Here is a 19,257-nt window from a genome sequence, read left to right on the forward strand (position 1 = left end):
GGGGCCCCTAATTGAAATCTGGACAATGAGAAGTGGGGGGATTTCCAACTTGCTTTGATCTGAGACTATTGGTATTGATTTGTAACGGTTACCTGGATATGAATAACCCAGACTGAAACATTTCCTTAATAGGATTTGTCTTGTTAATCTGATCTATCAGGAATTGAGTGTATGATGGAATAAATTACTTCAGTAGCCCTTGGGTTCAAATGCAGGTTAAATGTCTCAGTATGGTATATCTATCTGAATGTCTAACATTGCTGAGTACCATTTCACGGGTGCTGGTGAGTGGGTAATCAAGATTCTCTTTCTTCAAAGATAATTTTAACTAAGTCATCATCTTGAAACATTGACTCTCTATAGTTTACTTCATTTATTTAGTGTTTTGGGGGATTTTTCCTTTTGTTCACCAGCACTAGTTTAGTTGAGCTCAGGGATACAGCATGGAAACAGGCCCATTGGCCACCAAATCCATGCCGACTATCGATCACCCATTCACAACAGTTCCATGTTATCCCACATTTGAATCCACTTCCTACACACTAGGAGTAATTCACAGAGGCCAAGTAACCTATACGTCTTTGGGATGTGTAGAGGAAACCAGAGCACATGGAGGAAGCCCACCTAGTCACAGGGAGAACATACAAACTCCACACAGACAGCATTCAAGGTCAGGATTGAACCCAAGTCTCTGGCTTTGTAAAGTAGCAGTTCTGCCAGCTATGCCGCTGTGACTAAATACAGGTAAGCATATTTAGTTGAGGCTAGTTTAGAGATACAGTACGGAAACAGGCCCTTCGGCCCATCGAGCCCTCACCGACCAGCGATCCCCGCACATTAACAATATCCTACACTTGGGGCAATTTCCTTTACATTTATACCAAACCACTTAACCTACAAATCTGTACGTCTTTGGAGTGTTGGTGGAAACTGAAGTTCTCGGAGAAAATCCACGTAGGTCACTGGGAAAACGTACAAACTCCATACAAGGAATCACTCATAGTCTGGATCGAACCGTGCCTCTGGCGCTGCGCCACCTGTAATATTGTATGCACGTACACATTCCTCTGCATATTCAACACCCTTGAAGACAATTGAACTGTATTTGCCGTGTCGAATACAGTTGGCAGACAATAGCTCTGCACATATTTTTCATTGGTAACAAGAAAATAATTCATCGTCCCCCTTGGTGGTATAATTTCTAAAACACAGCAAGATTTAATGGCAGTGATCAGAAAGTTCTGTGCGGTATGGAGTGAAATCACAATTTTAACTGAAAATAAATTATTTCCACTCTTTATGAGCTCTGACAGCTCCTGCTTGGGAGGTTTTATTTATAAAAGAGCACATATTACAATTGGTGCTGTCAATTCACATTCTTAATTTAGCTAATTTAGCTAATGTTGATGTATTTAAAAGCAGTCATTAATATAGCAAAAGGATTTGAGTATAGGAGCAGGGAGGTTCTACTGCTGTTGTACAGGGTCTTGGTGAGACCACACCTGGAGTATTGCGTACAGTTTTGGTCTCCTAATCTGAAGAAAGACATTCTTGCCATAGAGGGAGTACAGAGAAGGTTCACCAGACTGATTCCTGGGATGTCAGGACTTTCATATGAAGAAAGACTGGATAGACTCGGCTTGTACTCGCTAGAATTTAGAAGATTGAGGGTCTTATAGAAACGTTCAAAATTCTTAAGGGGTTGGACAGGCTAGATGCAGGAAGATTGGTCCCGATGTTGGGGAAGTCCAGAACAAGGGGTCTCAGTTTAAGGATAGGGGGAAATCTTTTAGGACCGAGATGAGAAAAAAAAATTCACACAGAGAGTGGTGAATCTGTGGAATTCTCTGCCACAGAAGGCAGTTGAGGCCAGTTCATTGGCTACATTTAAGAGGGAGTTAGATGTGGCCCTTGTGGCTAAAGGGATCAGGGGGTATGGAGAGAAGGCAGGTACAGGATACTGAGTTGGATGATCAGCCATGATCACATTGAATGGCAGTGCAGGCTCAAAGGGCCGAATGGCCTACTCCTGCAGCTATTTTCTATGTTTCTATGTTTCTATATGTTAAGATCCATTGCATATCACAGTATAAAAACACATTTAATCGGTCTATACTCGTTTTCACCTGGGTTACAGCTAACAATGGCCTGTTTCCTTTAGCATCGTTACCTTTTTGCATATCTTTCATTCATTTCTTCTATATCGCTCTACATCACCGTCTATATCTCTCGTTTCTCTTTCCCCTGACTCTCAGTCTGAAGAAGGGTCTCGACCCGAAAGGTCACCTATTCGTTTTCTCCAGAGATGCTGCCTGACCCGCTGAGTTACTCCAGCTTTTTGTGTCTCTCAATTAAATTAAATATGAAATCACATTCGCACATGGAAACCTATGATAGTAAGTTAATTTGTGGTCTTCCATGCAAACTCAAGTTTTCCAATCATGACCATCAAACATGATGGAGTGCACATCTTGACATTATTTGAACAAAATTAATTTGCACATTTGTGGCCTGTGAACTGGAAGAAATTTCTACTCAACTCAGTTTTAAATGAGTTTTATTTGTGTGGTTATGTACCCTTGTTCATGATTCCCACGAGTGAAAACGTTTCAGCATGTACCCCTTCAAACCCCAAAGGATCTTACATATTTGAGAAGTTTACCCTTATTCTCCTAAACTCCAAGGAATACAGGCCCAAAGCATCTTGTCCCTTCTTGATGACAAATCCATCTCATCGAATTAACTCCAATGCAACTATAACCCTTTTTTTTAGGAAAGGTGAACTGCATCTGCATGACAGATTCTAGGAGTGGCCTCACCAATGGCATGTATAAATGTAACAGTAGATGGACACGGAAAGCTGGAGTAACTCAGCGGGACAGGCAGCATCTCTGGAGAGAAGGAATGGGTGATGTTTCGGTAAAGAGAAGTTCAGGCTGAGAGTCGGGGAGAGGGAAAAGAGAGATAAAGATGGTGATGTGGAGAGAAATATAGAACAAATGAATTAAAGATGTGCAAAAAAGTAATGATGATAAAGGAAACAGGCCATTTTTAGGTGTTTGCTAGATGAGAACGAGAAGCTGGTGTGACTTGGGTGGGGGAGGGATTGAGTGAGAGGGAATGCAGGGGTTACTTGAAGTTAGATAAATTAATATTCATACCACTGGGTTGTAAGCTGCCCAACGAAATATGAGATGCTGTTCCTCTAATTTGCGTTTGGCCTCACTATGAAATGGAGGAGACCGAGGACAGAAAGGTCAGTGTGGGAATGGGAAGGAGAATTAAAGTGTTTGGCAACCCGGAGATCAGGTAGGTCCAGACAGACTAAGCAAAGATGTTTAGTGAAATGATCATGCAGTCTATTGCCTTTTCTTAAACCGCAACACCATTATAATTAAAGTCTTAATCACTTGTTTGATCTATCTGCTAACCTTGTATGATTCATTCCATGGAACTCTTTGATCCCTCTGAAATAAGTCTCTTATTTGCATTGCCGTAGGGGTTGATGCTGGTGCCAGTGTTGTTAATATCTACAGTATTGATTTGGAATACAACGTTGTGAACATTGTATAATAAATTTGCAGATGACACCAAAATTAGCGATATGGAGGACAGTGAGGAGGGATATTTGCCGCTGCGCCACCGTATCACCCCACTTAGTTTAGTTTAGTTTAGTTTAGTTTAGTTTAGAGATACAGTGTGGAAACAGGCCCTTCAGCCCGTTGAGTCTGCGCTGACCAATAAAACGACTGACGAATAGAATTGACTTTGACTTTGACTTTGGCTTTGACCAGCGACCACCCATACACTAGCTCTATCCTACACTCCAGTACGATTTACCAAAGCCAATTAAACTACAAACCTGCACGCCTTTGCAGCGTGGGAGGAAACCAAAGCTCCCGGAGAAAACCCATGTGGTGAGAGGGAGAGCGTATAATCTCCATACAGACAGCACCCATAGTCAGGATTGAACCTGGGTCTCTGATGCTGTAAGGCAGCAACTCTACCGGTGTGCCCAGGTGGATGGTTAACTGAAAGAGGAACACTAGCTGGACAATGTGCTGAAGAAGGCACTTGCATGCTTGCCTTCATCGGGAAGGGTGTTGAGTACAAATCTTGCGATGATGCTGGACAAGTCATTGATTAGACTACATTCATAATATGTATGACCTTCTGATCATCCAGCCATAGTAAGGATGTCCTGGACAAGTGTCGATCGCCTGGATTGGGGTCGGAGAGGAATTTCCCGGATTTTTTTCCCGAATTGGACCTGGGTTTTTATCCGTTTTTTTGCCTCCCCCAGGAGATCACGCGGTTCTTGGGGTGGAGAGGGGTGATAGCGGTATAAAGGGGAGGGTAGTGTCTTGTGTTCTGTGTCTACTGTTTGTGGGTAAGTTTGTCTGTTTAGTGTTCAGCCATGAGCGAATGGCGGTGCGGGCTCGACGGACCTGGTGGTCTACTCTCGCACCTACTTTCTATGTTTCTATGTTTCTATGTCATTAAGTTTGAAAAGGTCAGAAGTGATTTACCAGGATGTTAACTGAATTTGCAAGCTTGCGTTACAGGGAGAGGTTAGATAGATTGGGTCATTTGTTTCCTAGAGCATAGAAGGCTGAGATGTACACAATCATGAAGCCATGGATGAAATGAGTGTTCACATTCATTTATCCAAGGTAGGGGTTCTAAAATTAGAGGGTATAGGCTAAAGTTGAGAGGGGAGATATTTAAGAGGGTTCTCAGGATAAACCTTTTCACTCAGTTTGTATCTGGAATGAGCTGCCAGAGAAAACTATAGATGCGAATACAATTACGACATTTAAAAGACATTCCCCCAGTCTATCCAAATCCTGTTGCAGAATCAAAATGTTCTCATCAGATCATGCTCTACCACCTATTTATATATCATTGCTAAACTTAGAATTTTTAAATTTTATTCCTTCTTTCAGGGCATGTGTAAAATAACAAAAACTGGGGCCAAAAATGTGTGTTGTACTGCACTAATTACATCTTTTCAGCCTGTGAAGGACCATTTCATTCAATTTCCGTATGTTCCATGTTACACCTAGTTTTTAATCCATGCCAACACACTGCTTCCTATAACTTGGGCTCTTAATTTTTGTGGCAATGTTAAATGCGCTTTGAAAATCAAAATGTACCACATGTACACACTCTCCTCGATCAACTCTCCCTGACCAATCCTCAAGGAATGTTAACAAATTCTAACAAAGCACGGGTGACACAGCCCTACAGCTGATAGAATTCTTGCCTCACAGCACCATGAGACCCTGTTTCGATAGTGACCTCGGATCTTGTGCAATTGGAGTTTGCATGTTCTCCCTGCGACCACTTGGGTTTCCTTCGGGTGCTCCTGCTTCCTCCCACATCTCAAAGATTTGCAGAAATGAAGGTTCATTGGCCACTGTAAATTGCCCCTGTTGTGTAAGGAGTGGATGAGAAAGTGAGATAACAGAACTAGTGAGAATGGGTAATCATTGGTCAGCATGGACTCGGTGGGCCAAAGGGCCCGTTTACATACTGCATGCCTAAAAACTAAAAGCTAAATTCAGCAACCATGATTTATCTTCCATGAAACTTGGTGGACTGGATTTGATTATATTCATCTTTGCTAAAACATTAACTACTTTATCTTTGATTATTGATGACAAGACTTTGTTAATGTTAGATATTAAAACAACTAGCCTACAGTTGCCTGTCTTCAGCCTCCCTCCTATCTTTGAACAAGGGAATCACACTGGCTGTTTATGAATCTTCTCATACCTTCCTGGAATTTACTGGGCGCTGAATAATCTCAAACAATGGGTCCACTTTCACTGCATCCGCTTGAAGGCAAGTGAACGAGTCCCAATGATGTGTCTGGCATTACCCCAGTAAATGTGTCTGATACTTTTCCACTATTTGGGATTTTTACTGAATCCTCTCACTTACCTTCTGTTTTCTTGGGATATTTGCAGAGACGACTACAGTGAAGATTGATGCAAACAATTGTTTTAACATACCTGCAAATTCTTTGTTTCCTGTTATTAATTCGCCAGTGTTGTTCTCTTGCAGTGCTAACTGGACTTTAGCCGCCTTCTTCCTATTTACATATCCATAGAAACTCTTACATGCACAGGTTTTCTCGAAAATCAAGTTTCTCCTTTCATGAACTTTTTATTTTTTTTTCACTGCTGCATACTAAATACTTCCTTGTCCACTAGATTATCGCCACCACTTGCCACTTTGTATGATCTGTGCTGCATACTTGTGTTTACATCTTCTATCCAAGCCTCTCATAAGGTCATAAGGAATAGTAGAATTTGGCCATTCAGTCCATCCAGTCTACTCTGCCATTCAGTCATGGCTTATCTATCTCTCCCTCCTAACTCTATTCTCCTGCCTTCTCCCCATAACCTCTGACAGCCATACTAAACACGAATCTATCTAACTCTGCCTTAAAAATATCCACTGACTTGTCCTCCACAGCCTTCTGTGGCAAATAATTCCACAGATTCATCACCCTCTGACAAACAAAATTTCACCTCATCTCCTTCCAAAAAGGAAAGTCCTTTAATTCTGAGGCTATGACTTCTAGTCCTATACTGTCCCACCAGTGGAAACATCCTCTCCACATCCACTCTCCACATCTCACACTTTTCTTGTCAATTCCTCCTCATTTCTCTCTTCTCCTCTTGATTTATTAATTATATCATTCACAGACCCCTCTCCTATTTACTTTAAAGCCATGTCTGTGATCATATTTATCTTATTTACAAGAACATTGGATTACCACAGCCGCATTTATTTTCTCGGTTGCCTGCGCCTCCATCTTCTACCTCTGCGATTTAACATTTCCCATGAGTTTCATCCCCTTTGTCTCGTTTTCACACCTTGCTCTTCCTTATCTCTGTATGTCCCTCTCCCCTGACTCAGTCTGAAAAAAGTGTCTTGACCCGAAACGTCACCCATTCCATCTATCCAGAGATGCTGCCTGTCCTGCTGAGCTACTCCAGCTCTTTATGGCTATCTTCAATTCTGAGGAAAACCATCCTAACAGAACAGACCTGTCCTTCCATTGTACTGGTGCCAGTGTGCCAAGAACCGGTACCATATCAAATTTTGAGCCACACATTACCTGGCCTCATTGAAAATTGCACATAGTTCACTCACATCTTCTTTCATGTCCATCTTCCATGTTACAAATGTTGACCTCGCTGGCATCATCCGTCCTGAAAAGGACTCAAGCTTCCAGCGACAATCAGTGGGAGACATCACTTGTTGCAATAGATGATGGTGGTAGCAGAATTAGCTTGGGATACTTCCAGTTTTCAGCCCCGCGACGTAGATACTTCTGCTATGGGGCAAGTTCACACACTAATATAGAGATTGTCACCCTTGTGGCCCTGTTTTTCAATTTTGTCCTGAGCTCCACGTAATACATCAGTAGATTCTCCTTCCTAGGTCTACCATTGTTGTTGGTTCCTTCATCGTTCACAACACTAATCCCTCCATCTCTCATTCCAAGTACATGTCCAGCCCGTAAGGGATGACTTTAACCCTAGTACCAGGCAAGATTATCTGTCTATGTGGCAGAGGAGAGTGCCTTTTCCCTCAGCCCTCCTATCACTGGAGTTCCCACTGTTTCGAGACAGGGAGCAAGAAACATATCTGTTGGACAAGAATATGGGGTGGCGTGTGTCGGAAGGAACTGCAGATGCTGGTCTACACCGAAGATAGACACAAAGCGCTGGAGTAACTTAGCAGGACAGGAAGCATCTCTGGAGGGAAGGAATTGGTGACGTTTCAGGTCGAGACCCTTCTTCATACTGAGAGTCAGGGGAGAGGGAGACACAGAGATATGGAAGAGTAAGGTGTGAAAATGAGCCATCAAAGGGGACGCAGTTCAAACAAAATGTAGAATAGATCATTGTTAGCTAGGGTAAGGTGACAACGGAGATTAAATTTAATCAGGAGGACAGTCGGAGAAGTCGGATGGGAGAGAGATGGAGAAGGAACGCAAGAGTGCAATCCTCAGGAACTATCCTCTCGATCCCTCTCCTTGCCAATTCCGATATCATATTGTCTTACCCCTGACCATTCACAAATTTAGAAATGGCTACTTTAAGGGATTTACCTGCCTCCTGAAATACCATGTCTGGCCATTTCTCCCCCTACTTAATATGCCAAAGTGTTTGGAATGCAGACACAGCTCATCAATCCTGAATAAAGTGGCTTTGATGTGTCTCCTTTCTCACACGTTAAAGCTGATATGTTCAAGGGCCCCACGTAGGAATCTTTGTTTAAAGAGAGTGGACGTCAGTGGCCTTGGAGGACTTGAAAGTCAAGTCAGGTTTATTGTCAGATGCATATGTACTGTGAGGTATGGATTCAATGTTAGTCTCTTGCCTGTTAGAAGAGACTGGATAGGCTGGTGAGTTTTTCTTTGGAGCATCTGAGGCTGAAGGGAAATCTTAAATAGGTATACTGTACATCATACATTTATCTATGCCCTTATATAAAATATATATAGGTAACGTGGGGCAACCTCTTCACACAGAGGGTGGAATGAGCTGTGAGTGGAATGATGAAGTAGTACAGACAGATATAATGGCAAAATGTAAGAGCTGTTTGGACAGGTATGTGGATAGAAAAAGGTTGGAGGCTTATGGGCCAAATGCAGGCAAATCGGACCAGGTCAGGTAGACGACTTTCTCAAAATGGAAGGGTTGGGTTAATTAACGTCTTTTCGTGCTATGATTCTAATTATACAGCAATCATATGTGAAATACAATCATACAGTGCATTCAGAAAGGATTCAGACCCCTTCAGTTTTTCCACATTTTGTTACGTTACAGCCTTATTTTAAAATGGATTCATTTCTTTTTTTTTTATCATCAATCTACACACAATACCCCATAATCAAAAAGTGAAAACAGGTGTTTAAAAATGTTTGCAAAGTAATTAAAAAGAAATAACTGAAATATCACATTTACATAAGTATTCTTTGCTTAGAAACTCAAAATTGAGCTTAGGTTCATCCTGTTTCCATTGATTATCCTTGCGATGTTTCTACAACTTGATTGGAGGTCACCAATGGTAAGTTAAATTGATTGGACATGATTTGGAAAGACACACACCTGTCTATGTATGGTCCCACAGTTGACAGTGCATGTCAGAGCAGAAACCAAGCCATGAAGATTAAAGAATTGTCCGTAGACCTCCGATAACAGGATTGTGTCGAGACACAGATCTGGGGAAGGGTATAAAACAATTTCTGCAGCATTGCAGGTCCTGAACAGCACAGTGGCCTCCGTCATTCTTAAATGGAAGACATTTGGAGCCACCAGGACTCTTCATAGAGCTGGCCGCCCGTCCAAACTGAACAATCGGGGGAGAAGGGCCTTGGTCAGGGAGATGACTAAGAACCCGATGGTCACTCTGACAGAGCTTCAGAGTTCTTCTGTGGAGATGGGAGAACCTTCCAGAAGGACAACTATATCTGCAGCTCTCCACCAATCAGGCCTTTATGGTAGAGTGGCCAGACGGAAGCCACTCCTCAGTAAAAGGCACATGACAGCCCGCTTGGAGTTTGCCAAAAGGCATAAGAAACAGAATTCTCTGGCCTGATGAAACCAAGATTGAACTATTTGGCCTGAATGCCAAGCGTCACGTCTGGAGGAAACCAGGCACCGCTCATCACCTGGCCAATACCATCCTACAGTGAAGCATGGTGGTGGCAGCATCATGCCGTGGGGATGTTTTTCAGCAATAGGAGGTGGGAGACTAGTCAGGATTGAGGGAAAGATGAACGGAGCAAAGTACCTAGAGATCCTTGATGAAAACCTGATCTCAGACTGGGGTGGAGGTTCACCTTCCAACAAGACAATGACCCTAAGCACACAGCCAAGATAACACAGGAGTGGCTTTGTGACAACTCCGTGAATGTCCTTGAGTGGCCCAGCCAGAGCCCAGAATTGAACCCGATCGAGCATCTCTGGAGGGACCTGAAAATAGCTGTGCATTGATGCTCCCTATCCAACCTGATGGAGCTGGAGAGGATCTGCGGGGAAGAATGGGAGAAATTACCCAAATACAGGTGTGCCAAGCTTGTAGTGTCATACCCAAGAAGACTTCAGATTCAGATTCAATTTTAATTGTCATTGTCAGTGTCCAGTACAGAGACAACGAAATGCACTTGAGGCTCTAATCGCTGCCAAAGGTACCTCAACAAAGTACTGAGTAAAGGGTCTGAATACTTATGTAAATGTGATATTTCAGTTATCTCTTTTTAATTTGCAAAAATTTGAAAACCCCTGTTTTCACTTTTTTATTATGGGGTATTGTGTGCAGATTAATGATTTAAAAAATCATTAATCGAGTCGAGTTTGTATGTTCTCCCGATGACCTGTGTGGGTTTTCTCCAGGTGTTCCCACATGCCAAATATGTGTAGGTTAATTGGCTTCTGTAAATTACCCCTAGTGTGTAAGATGCTACGGTTGGGTGACATATAACCTATATAATATAATGTAATCGCTCGTCGGTGCAGACTCGCTGTGCCAAAAGGCCTGTTTCCATCCTGTATCTCTAAACTAAACTAAAATTTCCAACTCTTGTCATTCTGCCTTAAGATGGTATATTCTTATTATAAAGATTGCATCCAATCCCATATTTTAAAGGTGTCATTGGTAATCTTGATATATTCCTGCTACTGAGAAGATAAAATGACAAAATTGCACAATGAACTTTCCCCACTTTAACCTGAATTTGAGATTAACTATTTAAACATGACTCAATGGAATGGAATGCAATGGATTACCCTTTATAGATTTTTAAGGCAAGGTCTTGATGTAATAATTTCAACATGAATTTCCAATTACTTTGACATCATGTTTGACTTTCATAATTGTTAACCTATTGTAGAAAATAAAGATGGAATTACAAAATAAAACCTGGTCACAATAAACTTCTAAGCTGTTTGTCACAAATGGTATTTGTCTCTCTGCTGGAGATTCTATTATCTCTCTTTTAAAGGAATTTCAGATATGCTGTTGGGTAATTAAATTATGAACGTGAATTAGGAAAATGTGCTTAAGAACACTTTCAAGTTGAATGGTTAATATTGTTTTGTGCATACATTGAATTAGTCTCAGTTATCTCTACTTGTGAGAATTGACTATCCTTCAATCAATAAAATAATGTCACAGGGATAGTGTGATGAATGCTGTCGCCTGTGCAGTGTTGCCATACCATCAACCAATTATTAATCTAATGGGCCTGTCCCACTTAGCAATTTTTAGGCAACTACAGGCGACTAGTTGTCGTCACGTGGTTGCCGGGAGGAGTCTCCTCAGTCGTGCAAAACATCATAGCGCCTTTCTGGTCGCCTCTAAATTTTCAACATGTTTAAAAATTTTTGGCGACAGTGGCTTTGACGCCAATGAGCGTAGCTTGACTTCTACTGACGTAGGTGCTGTCGTAGGTTGTCGCCAGGATGATGTAGTTTTTTCGCCAACCTGCTATGACTATGACAGTTGCCGGCAGTTGCCTAAAAAAATCGCCAAGTGGGACAGCCCCTTAAGGCATTAAAGTTGCAGACAAGCTCATTCTAATATGTTCAATTCAGGGCACCATGTTATAGGAAGGAGGTTGTCAAGCTGGAAAGGGTGCAGAGAAGATTTACGAGGATGTTCCCAGGACTAGAGGGTCTGAGCTATAAGCAGAGGTTGAGTCGACTGGGACTCGTTATTCCTTGGAGCACAGGACGATGAGGGGTGATCTTATAAAGTTGTAAAAAATCATGAGAGCAGTAGATCGGGTACATGCACAGAATTCCATAGATTCACTAACCCTCTGACTATAGAAATTCCTCCTCAACTTCTTAAAACAATGTCCTTACATTTTGAGGCTATGACCTCTAGTCCTAGACTTCCCCGCTAGTGGAAACATCCTCTCCATATCCACCCTATCCAAGCCTGCCAATGTCCATGCAAGTCATGTTCGGCATGGATATTATGGGATGAAGTGTCTGTTGCTGTTCTATATTATATTTTTTAAATATATTCTAGAGTGCTGTATATATTAACCCTTAGTGTGTGTAATGGCAAAAAAGTCAACGTTAAAATACCTCCTACTGTTTAGTTGTTTGATACAGCTAATACGTTTTAACTGAACTGAACTGAGCTAATATGTTTTAAATCAAGGTATGGAATATTCAATTCAACTGCAACCTATTCTGGTCATTGGTTAACAGTTCAGCCTGAAGAGATAAGGTGTACATACTTAATGAATCTCTTTAGCAAAATTCTAATGAACCAGTTTGCATAAATAAACAATTGTCATTGTGATATCTTGCTAAACAGGAGCACTTGATAGTAATGGAACTTCAGCAATGTATGCCAGGATTCTGTCAAGAGCTTTTTACTGTCATATACCCAAAAATGGAATAAATACATTTTTACTTGCAGTCGCACAGCAGACATTTAGAAATAGTACTCGGATACCGTAATGAACAACAAAAAGAAGTTCAATATATAAAAATATATGCGGTGGGGTGGCATGGTGGCACAGCGGTAGAGTTGCTAACTTACAATGCTTACAGCGCCATACACCCCCGGTTCGATCCCGACTATGGATGCTATCTGAACGGAGTTTGTATGTTCTCCCCATGACCTGCATGGGTTTCCTCCGAGATCTTCGGTTTCCTCCCAGACTCCAAAGACATACAAGTTTGTAGGTTAATTGGCTTGGTATAAGTGTAAATTGTCTCTAGTGTGTGTAGGATAGTGCTAGTGTATGGGGTGATCGCTGGTCGGTGCGGACTCGGTGGGCCGAAGGGCCTGTTTCCACGCTGTATCTCTAAACTAAACTAAACTAAACTAAACTGAAAGAATAAACAAACAATATAGTGTAAAGACTAAAACAATGTCCAGCAGTTTGGAGTTTAGTTGAAGTTTGTGGTGTTCAATAGCCTGATGGTTGTTGGGAAGTTACTCCTGAACCTTGATGTTACAGTTTTCAACCTCCTATAGCTTCCTCCCGATGGCTGGAGTGAAATGAGTGTGGCAGGGTGGTGTGGGTCTCGATGATGCTGGCTGCCTTTTTGAGGCAGCGATTCCTACAGACCCCATCGATGGTGGGGAGGTCAGAATTCGTGATGGACTGGGTAGTGTTCACCACCTTTTGCAATCTTCTTCATTTCTGGACATCCAAGCTGCCGAAAGGGGCCGTGCTGTGGTAACCGGTCAATATACTCTCTCCTGTACAGCTGTAGAAGTTCAACAGAATATATGTCGACATACAGAAACTCATCAAGGAAGTAGAGGAATTAATGGGTTTTCTTTAATGCTGCTCGGTCCAGGAGAGATCTGTAGGCACAGGAATTTGACGTTTTTGACTCTCTCCACCACTAACCCGTTGATGAAGACAGGTTTGTGGATTCTCAGCCTTCTTCTTCCAAAGTCAACAATCAATTCCTTAGTTTCACGGACGTTGAGACCCAGATTGTTGCTCTGACTCCAATCAGTCAGACGATCACCCTCCTGTGAGCTTCTTCTTCTTGCGTACGGCGTGCACAGCCTAAAGTTGTAGGACAACTTTTTCTATTTGATCTTACTTGATTGTGCACGCCAGGTTGATTGCATTCATCAAAACAGGGCAGACCACGTGAAGGGTGCAATCTTCCACACCCCCTCCTGTGATGATATATCATCATTGGTAAATTTAATGATAGGGTTGGTATTGTGGTGTTCACAGTCATGTGTACGGAATGAGTAGAGCAGGGGCTCTGAGCACACAGGCTTGACATGCTCCAGAGCTGATGGTTATCGAGAAGGAAGTGGTGCTGCCAATTCATACTGATAGGCAAAGGGGGGTGGGCAAAGACCCAATTCCACGAGATTGGTAGACAATGCTGGAGAAACTCAGCAGGTGCAGCAGCATCTATGGAGCGAAGGAAATGGGCAACGTTTTGTGCCAAAACCCTTCTTCAGATCCACGAGATTGGTAACCAGTTTGGAGGGGATGATGGTGTTGAATGCCGAGCTGTAGTTGATCAACAACAGCTTGATGTATTTTATAGTCCGAGTGGTCCTGCGCAGATTGGAGAGTGAGCAAAATGCATATTCCATTGATATATTGTGGTGGTAGACAAATTGTAGTGGGTCCTGGTTTGTGTGGAGTTTGTTAATTGATGTGCGCCATAACCAACCTCTGAAAGCACTTCATCACCTTGGACATAAGCGCCACTGGTTGGTGGTATTGATGACTCATAGAACCAAAGGGCGCCACAGTGGCATAGCGGTAGAGCTACTGCCTTAAAGCGCCAGAGACCCGGGTTCAATCCTGACTCCGGGATGGGGAGTGAGAGTAGAGTCACACATCTGCAGCCAGGATGAGGTGTTCCACACCAGGGCATCGGAGATGTCCTCATTCTTTAGGGAATGGGGGTTCCCCTCTTTGACTATAGATGAGGCTCTCACCACGGTCTCTTCTATACCCCGTGACTCTACTCTCACTCCCCATCCCCCCACTCGTAACAAGGGCAGAGTCCCCCTTGTCCTCACCTTCCACCCTACCAGCCATCACGTACAACAAATAATCCTCCATCATTTTTGCCACCTCCAACGTGACCCCACCACTTGCCACATCCTCCCATCTCCCCCCTGGTCTGCTTTCCACAGAGACTGCTCCCTCCATAACTCCCTGGTCAATTTGTCCCTTCCCAGCCGAACCACCTCCTCTCCGGGCACTTTCCCGTGCAACCGCAGGAAATGCTACACTTGTCGCTTCACCTACCCCCTTGACTCCATTCAAGGACCCAAGCAGTCTTTCCAGGTGCTGCAGAGGTTCACCTGCGCCTCCTCCAACCTCATCTACTGCATCCACTGCTCGAGATGTCAGCTGCTCTACATCGGTGAGGCCAAGCGTAGGCTTGGCGATCGCTTCGCCCAACACCTCTGTTCGGTTCGCAATAACCAACCTGATCTCCCGGTGGCCCAGCACTTCAACTCCCCCTCCCATTCCGAATCCGACCTTTCTGTCCTTGGCCTCCTCCATGGCCAGAGTGAGGACCACCGTAAATTGGAGGAGCAGCACCTCATATTTCGCTTGGGTAGTTTGCACCCCAGCGGTATGAACATTTACTTCTCTAATTTGAGGTAGTCCTTACTTTCTCCTCCCCTTCTCAGCTCTCCGTCAGCCCACTGGCTCCTCCTCTTCTATTCTTCTTCCCACCCCCCTCCCCACCCTCACATAAGTCTGAAGGTTTTGGCCCGAAACGTTGCCTATTTCCTTTACTCCATAGATGCTGCCTCACCCGCTGAGTTTCTCCAGCATTTTTGTCTACCTTCGATTTTCCAGCATCTGCAGTTCCTTCTTAAACATGTTATCTACCCTATTTATTCCCCTCATAATTTTTATGTACTTTTATCATTTCACCTCTCAGCTTCCTTTGATTTCAGGAAACAGATAAGCTTATTCTATTTTTCCTGATAAAATAAACCATCCAGGCCAGACAACATGGGCGGCACAGTGGCGTAACGGTAGAGTTGTTGCCTTACAGCACTTGCAGCGCCGGAGACACGGGTTCGATCCCGACTACAGGTGCTGCCTGTATGGAGTTTTGTACGTTCTCCCCGTGACCTGCGACATCTTCGGTTTCCTCCCACAGTCCAAAGACGTACATCATTGTAGAATTACCTTGGGTTTGTATATGTTTAAATTGTCCCCAGTGTGTGTAGGATGGTGTTAATGTGCAGGGAGCGCTGGTCAGTGCAGACTCGGTGGGCCGAAGGGCCTGTTTCCGCGCTGTATCTCTAAACTAAACTAACAGGAATTGCGTAGAAACTAAACTAAACTAAGGTAATCTAAAACATCCTTGGAAATCTTTTCTGGAACCTCACCAGTCTAATCACATCTTTGAAACACAGAGTGGAAATGCATCGTGTGGTCTCTCACAGGAGTAAGTTTTCAGAAACTATTTCCCTTTCCATCACAGGAGGATTAGAGATCTGTGCAAAGATTAGACAACTGAGTAGGATACACAGAAATCCAATTTGGACAGATAGTTCTGCTACGTTGAACTGCGTGCCCTATCAGGCAAGAATCCATACAGTGAGTGGAAACTCTGAGAATTTAAATATTGATGTAATTTTTATGACACAATTTTCTTTCCTTTCATTAAACATGTATATTTTGAGTGCATGAAGAAGAAATATTGAAACACTCAGGATTCTTGGCAGTTTTCCCTTTGGGAGCAATGAAGATTTATGGTTGATGCGATTTATTTATTTATCTTTGGATTATATTTGGGTAAAGAGTGAATATTTTATTAGGTTAATATATTTCTCTTGACTGGAAATAGTTGAGAGATTGGAGGAGGTAAGAATTAAACAGAATCTTCCAACATCTTAAGTCGTCCCTCTGCATCAAGGGTGACTTCATTCGTCACCATGTTTTTCAGGTTGTGAGGTGGTGAGTGAAGCCAATGCAGGTACATCAGAATCTTCACAGAGCGGGCAGGACTGTCTGATTGAACGGGTAGGTGGGTAGCGTGTGATCCTTCTGCTGCTTTAACTCAGTTTAGTTTACAGATACAGCACGGAAACCTTCGGCTCACCGAGTCCGCACCGACCAGCTATCCTCACACATTAACACTATCCTACACACTAGGGACAATTTTTCACTTACACCAAGCCAACCAACCTGCAAACCTGTCAGTCTTTGGAGTGTGGGAGGAAACCGGAGATCTCGGAGGAAACCTGCGTGGTCACTGGGGGAACGTACAAACTCCGTACAGACAGCACCCGTAGTCGGGTTTGAGCCCGGGTCTCTGGCACTGCAAGCTCTGTAAGGCAGCAACTCTATCGCTGCGCACTGTGCTGCACAGGACTTCATACTGTGCAGTCCTGATACCTGACCTTGAGGATCACAATACCATCCCAAATGCTCCTTACGCTTCTTCTATGAAGCTTTGTGCTCGATTATTTTGCTCTGTTCACCAGGTAAATTCCTCCACCAGCACCGCTTTGTATCGGACGTCAATGGGTCAGGCATAGGAATGACGTAGTCACTCGATTGTAGCCAACTAGAGTGAATTTGCCCTGTGAGGAAGGATGCTGCAATTGGTACACATATCTTTCCTGTGAACTTGGAGGATAGTGAGATGACGGTATTACTGTTGTTACCATAGATTGAACGTTATTTTCTCATTATTAGATCCATTCCACAGGCAACTTGTTGGAGAGTTATAACGCTGTGGTAAGAAATATTGAGAAAAAAACCTGGGCCACCACGCAGACATGCTTAATGCCAGATGTAAGATGGAAACAAATTTGACAAGATTGGTCCACAGTCCCTTTGAATTGATGGAGTCAAAGGCTTTAAGTGAGGTTGAAGAAGGATATAATGATTGGTGCTGATCTCAGCTATTTTCTTGCCGGAGTTGTGCTACAAAGGTTATGGTTCTTGATAGATGGAATCTACACTGTGCTTAGGGAGGAGGTGGTTGATTAACCTTCCCTGTGGGAAGAGCAGGAAGACCTCTTCTGTTTTCAACAAAATCAGACCTCTACTTGCAGATGGCACCTCTGAGGTTTCCTGACATATCCCCCTCTTCCCAGAAATGCACAGTGAGATTGTGAATTTATGATTGAGGCTGTGAGCTTCATGGTTTCAGTGGGAATATGCTCTCTTCCTGAGGCCTAGGTATTTTTGAGTTTAGATAAGATCTTCTTGACTTTCAATTGTTATGGGGAAGCGGCAACACTAGCCTGGATAATTTATTGTACGATGGAGTCAAGGATGCTTGTATGAATATGGTTGAAGAGGACTATTTTCAGCAGGTGTAGATGGCAACTTTGTCAATGAGTTAACCTCCCAAACTCTCTCCATCCATCATGTGTGATTTAGGTCATGGATTTTCTGTAAGACCTCTCCTTCATGTGCTCATTGAAGTACTATTTTTACCTTGAAGAGAGGTGAAACTTCAAACTCAGGAAGTTGTTACATCAGTGTTTGATAGTTCCTCCATCCACTGATCATTCTCATCAAAGGTTGATGAAGATAATTGGTGGTCAGGTGAACATTTATCGATGCCTGGTAGTGAGTTCACAAGTGAGTTCACAAGTTATAGGAGTAGAATTAGGCCATCCAGCCCAATGAGTCTACACCGCCAATAAATCATGGCTGATCACTGCCTCTTTATCCCATTTTCCTGCCTTCTACCCATAACACTTGAGACCCGCCCTAATCAAGAATTTGTCTATCTCTGCCTTAAAAATATCCACTGACTTGGCTTCCACAGCCTCTGTGGCAATGATTAAATAAGTTCCTCCTCACCTCCTTTCTAAAAGAGTGCCCTTTAATTTTGAGGCTATGACCTCTGGTTCTAGACTCTCCCACGTGGAAACATCCTTTCCACATCGACTCTATCTATACCTTTCATTATTCTGTAGGTTTAAATTAGGTCCCCCCTCAGCCTTCTAAACTCCAGCGAGTACAGTCCCAGTGCTGTCAAACGCTCCATATGCTAACCCACTCATTCCTGGAATCATTCTTGTAAACCTCCCCTGGACCCTTTCTGGAGCCAGCACATCCATCCTCAGATATGGGGCCCAAATTTGCTCACAAATGCGGCCTGACCAGCGCCTTATAGAGTGAGAACACATGTTTGCCTCAATACTTTGGAAAGTCTCTACGCATGTGAATCAGTTTTCAAAATTGCATGCACTATTAATAAATCATTTATGCCGGGTATTTTACCCCCCACTGTTCTGCATGAAAGGACAACTGATGTTCTTTATTATCCAATTGTACCCTAATGACAAACAGAACATATGGAGATTATAAGCATTGACTATGACAGACAAACATTTAAGGGGACAATTTCCTAATTTCACTCCTCTCAATGAAACTCACCAGTTCCAGAGTGCATAATTATTCATACTAGTATGATATGCAATATTCCAACCAATTATGTCACATTTGAATTTGTGATGAATTTCATTCACATTTGGCACATGTTCTGTCAAGCACTTCCTATCCATGTTCCTGCCCAAGTCTTTTAAATGCTGTTATAACATTTCCTCCTGCATTCCAAGTATAGCCTTGCTTCTCCTTCCACAAACCCTCCACTCTCTGAGTGAACAGATTTCCCCTGATGTTTATATTAAATCTTTCCCCTCTAACCTTAAACCTATGCCATCTGTTTCTCATTTCCACTGTTCTAGATAGAATACTCTGAGGATTATTGGCCAAATTGG

Source organism: Amblyraja radiata, chromosome 6 (assembly GCF_010909765.2).
Source record: "Amblyraja radiata isolate CabotCenter1 chromosome 6, sAmbRad1.1.pri, whole genome shotgun sequence".
In the NCBI taxonomy this organism is placed as follows: Eukaryota; Metazoa; Chordata; class Chondrichthyes; order Rajiformes; family Rajidae; genus Amblyraja; species Amblyraja radiata.